This window comes from Orycteropus afer, unplaced genomic scaffold (genome assembly GCF_000298275.1).
Source record: "Orycteropus afer afer isolate SDZICR_OR568_19922 unplaced genomic scaffold, OryAfe1.0 scaffold00168, whole genome shotgun sequence".
Lineage (NCBI taxonomy): Eukaryota > Metazoa > Chordata > Mammalia > Tubulidentata > Orycteropodidae > Orycteropus > Orycteropus afer.
In genome coordinates, this window is record NW_006921755.1 from 4550247 (window position 1) to 4555185 (window position 4939).

Genomic DNA, 4939 nt, shown 5'->3' on the forward strand with positions numbered 1-4939 from the left:
AACAAAGAAAGTTTCCTTCCATATACAAACATTTCCTTGACTTTTTACAATAATCCAATACTATATTTGTCCTTCTGTGATGATTTATTTCACTCAGCTTAATGTCCTTCAAGTTCATCCATGTTATGTGGTGTTTTGCAGATTCTACATTATTCTTAAGTTTTGCATGATCCATTGTGCATATGTACTGTAGTTTTCTTATCCATTCTTCTGTTGATGGACACCTAGGTGGTTTCCATCTTTTTCTATTGTAAATAGTGCTGTGATGAACATAGATGTGCATATATCTGTTCTTGTCCTGGCTTTCACTTCTTTAGGATATATATTTAGACATGGGATTGCTGGGTCAAATGCTACATTTCTAATTCCAGCTTTTTAAGGAATCACCATACTGCTTTCCACAGTGGTTGTATCATTTTACAGTCCCACAATACTGCTTTCCACAGTAGTTGTATCATTTTACAGTGCCACCAGCAGTGTATGAGAGTCCCAATCTCTCTACATCCTTTCCAGCGTTTGTTATTTTCTGTCTTGTTGAACATTGCTATTAGTGCTGTGCAAGATGGTATCTCTTTGTTGTTTGGATTTGTATCTCTCTAATGGCTAATGAGGGAGCTCTGGTAGCATAGTGCCTAAGACACTTGACTGCTAACCAGAAGGCTGGCAGTTCAAACCCACCAGCCACTCCTCAGAAGGAAGATGGGGCAATCTACTTCTGTAGTGATACTGCCTTGGAAACCCAAGAGGGTAACTATGAGTCGGGTCCTACTCTACGGTACATAACAACAACAACAACAACAACAACACAATGGCTGGTAATTGTGGACATTTCTTCATGTGTTTGTTGGCTGCCTGAATATCCTCTTTGGTGAAGTATCTGTTCATGTCTTCTTCCCATTTTTTAATTGGATTATTTGTCTTTTTGTTGTTGAGGTGTTGGAGTTTTCTATAAACTTTAGAACTAAATCCCTTGTTAGACATGTCATTGCCAAATATTTTTTCCCAGTCTGTAAGTTCTCTTTTTACTCTTTTGGAGAATTCTTTGGAAGCACATAAAAATTTAATTTTTAGAAGGCCTCATTCATCTAGTTTATCTTCAGCTGTTTGCATTTTGGGTTATGTATGATTTGACGGCACATAACAATAACAACACCAACAACAACATGACAATATTTATGCCATAAGTTAGGGCCCTTAAATTTGCCCTTATTTTTTCCTTGAGGAACTTTATACTTTTAAGTTTCACATTTAAGTCTTTAATCCAGCTGGAGTTAGTTTTTTGGGTATGGTGTGAGATACAGATCTTGTTTCATTTTTCTGCAAATGGATATCCAGTTTTGCCAGCACTATTTGTTAAAAAGACCATCTCTTCCCCATGTAATGGATTTCAGCCCTTTGTCAGAAATCAGCTGGCCACCCTGGACCAACGCAGCCTGGACTTGCTCTCCAAGTGCCAAGAGTGCGGCGGACCTGCTGGGATCCAAGAGCTGGGAATGGGGAGGAAGGTAAGGGTGGGGACAGCCCTACCTAGAGCCAGTAACAGTTGTCCCGGCTGGAGCACTGCATGTCGAGCTCTACAACATGTTCTCCACTGACAAGAAGTCACTGCTACGCATCTGCTGCTACTGGGCATGCAGGGGCCATGAAGGTGCTGCAGAGGGCCACGTGGGAGGCCATCATTTTGCTACCGGCCATGCAGCACAGGGTGGCTGAGGAGGAGGAGGAGGAGGAGAAGGCTGTCATCTATGCCCTCTTTGGCAGCATGTAGGACAAACTCGCTGAGAGGGAAGTGCTGCTGCCAGAGGCTGTGCAGAGCCAGTATGAAGAGAAGGACAAGACCTTCAAAGAGCAGCTCACTCACTTGGCCACCCTGCTGCCCACCCTACTCATTCACCTGGTCATCTACTCCTCCTTCCTCAGCTTGGCCAACAAGGCTGAGTCCCTAGACCTCTGGGCTATGAGCTGATGTCCAAGCTGCAGGGCATCATCATGCAGCCACATTGCTTGAGAGCAGCACAGAACAGCAAGATCACCAGTGACTACAGGGCCAAGTTTGTGTGGTGTCTGAAGCCGCTGCTGATGCTGGGGCCATGCCAGGTGGCAGGCATGGGTGGTGGCCTTGGTACAGTGGTAGGGGCATCAGGCCCTAAGGTGCTGATGGGGCCTGGCTGCCCTTCCCCAGGAAGAAAGACGTTGGGATCTTCTATCCAAAAGCCCTCACTGCACCAGCCCATCAGCACCAAGGTGCTCCCGGCTGAGAGCAAGGATGTGCCCTTCATGGAGCACTGCTGCCACTACGAGGACTCCTACAGGAGTCTGCAGTCAAAGATCTGGAACCTGAAGGACCAAGTCCAGGAGTTGCACTGGGACCTCACCAAGCACTCACTTATCAAGTCTGAGATCATGGCAGACATCCTTGACAAGTCCCTGCAGGTGGACACACAGATCACCTTCCAGTGTGCCTCTGTAGAAGCTATGAGAACAGTCTTCAAGGAGATTTGGGAGGAGTCCTACTAGCGTGTGGCTAATGAGCAAGAGATTTATGAAGGTTCCCAGGCTACTGAGTGAACCTCATGTCCCCAATCTAACTCATACATACTCACGAGAAGGCAGTCAGAGTAAACCACTAAGCAATATGAGTCCCCAAGCTATTATTGCCTTTTGATCTCTGACCTTGCCTCACATCCCCAAAATGATGCATCAGATGTTGGGGCTTAGTGAATACAATGCCCTCACCAAGTGCCTTGTTCTTTAAGAGCCCAGCTCCATGACCTTCTCCAGGTGAAGCAGGAGAATGCCTACCTGACCATCATCACTAAGCAGACCACTATGTCCGTGCCATTGCCAAGGTGAAGGGGCAGCTGGATCCCAGGTTTCAAGTGCTGGTCCATGGACAGTCTGAGAATCTACAACATATGTATGAAGATGGCATGAATGGTGAGACCCAGGCCAGGAATGATCCAGTGGGTGCCACTAAAAAGAGAGAGAACACCTCCGAAACCAAAGGAAGCAGCCAGCCTCTGAGTAGCCTTATAGAAGAGCCTCTGCTAACACACAAAGATCACCATAGACCCAATGAGAAGAATGGGGCGATGTCCCCATGTGGAAAGAACACCTAACTTAGCCAGTGGGGCTGGTCCAGGCAAGTGGGATGTTTTACAACTTACACATTGACCAGAGCATATAGGAAACATTTTTTTCCTATTATAGTTATATCTTTAAAAGGTAATAAGTCACTAACACTAAAACCCAAAAAATCTATAGCAGAACAGAACTTCAAATTCTTTGGCTTGGGTTAAGTTCAGCTTTTTCCCATGTCCATGTGACATGAAATTTTGGCCCTAATCACAGTGACATGGACACAGCTCTTTCCAACCAAATGAAAAATGTTAGAATCTGAGTGAACATCCATAGGAAACTGAAGGCATCTTCTAGAACACCCATTTGTCCAGCTTCTACTTACTACGTGTCCATGTTCCAGATCCTGTGGAAGGTAGTTTTTCTGGGCCCATCAGGCTTGACAGGCTCAGGTTTCAGATACCAAGACTCCACCTGCCTGACTCCAGATTCTGGTTTCTCATGATGCACAGCCTGACCCCTCACTTGGTGCCACTGGAAAGTTCCACCCAATAATCTGAGAGTGACTCAGCCAAAGGCAAAAGAATCCTCCTTGTAGAGGAGGGATTGAGTTCAGAAAGCAAGGGTGCTCTACAGGAGACAGTCCCCATTACTTCTCTGCTACTTTCCCCAAGCTACTATATTCACTGTGTGTTGACGTTAAAGCACAATTCAGCACCAGCTTTTTTCCTAGTAGTTTTTCACATTCCCTACTCCTACATAGTACCCTTTATCAAGAGGAATTGAATTGATACTTAAAAAAGAAAACTGATCTGCATGACCTGAAATTTAAAATTTTGGAAGCAAAATGATGCCCAGGTAGTGTTTTAAGCAAATGTTCAGCTTCATTCCCTGGTTCCTTGAATGGCTTCTGAGCTGGAGAGGCCCTGGAACACCTCACGTTTGTACTCAACACCATCACCCATTGTGGTTAATTACAACTCACGGTGACCGCATATGTTAGGGGAGAGCTGAGCACCATAGGGTTTTTAATTAACGATTTTTGGGAAGCAGATTACTAGGCCTTTTTTCCAAAGTACCTCTGGCTGAACCTGAACCTCCAACCCTTGGGTTAGCAGCCAAGCACACAACCATTTGTGCAATCCAGGGGCTCTAATACCTCTGTACTGATCACAGAGACACTGGAGATCCCATTCCAAAGGACTTCCAGAACAGCTTACAGGGCAAAGAGAATTTACCATTACACACTGGTTAAATGTAGGAATTCAGAACTGGGTTCAGTGGCACAATATACCTGGTTTATGCTATCAGTTCTGGAATCCCTTCTCCAGATGTTCCTACCCTGAGATAATCAGACTGTTTGTTGTTGTTCATAGAAATCAAGTATAGTTTTATTTATGCATTGGAAAGAATAATAAATATCTGTGAAAAGAAATCCAATTAAAAATATTTAAATAAACATTTAAAGGCAGCTGACCATAGGTCAATGGATCTGTTTCTGGGTTCTCAATTCTATTCCACTGGTCTATGTGTCTGTCATTGTACCAGTACCAGACTGTTTTGACACTGAGGCTGTATTGTAGGTTTTGAGATCTGAGAGTGTGAGACCTCCTACTTTGCTCTTCTTCTTCAGTAGTGCTTTGCTTATTCAAGTTCTCTTTCCCTTCCATATAAAATTAATGATTGTTTTTTCCATAGTCTTAAAGAATGTCGATGGGATGTGAATTGGGATTGCATTGAATGTATAGATTGCTTTGGGTAGTATTGACATTTTCACAATGTTCAACCTTCCTATCTACGAGCATAGTGTGCTCTTCCATTTATGTAGATCTTTTATGGTTTCTTACCCAAACAACCAAAC

At 44.1% G+C, this 4939-nt stretch overlaps 1 pseudogene; it reads left to right on the top strand.

Annotated features, from left to right (window-relative positions):
• LOC103201900 overlaps positions 1-3124 on the top strand; it is a 30769-nt pseudogene extending 27645 nt beyond the window's left edge.
• The last annotated feature ends 1815 nt before the right edge of the window (positions 3125-4939 follow it).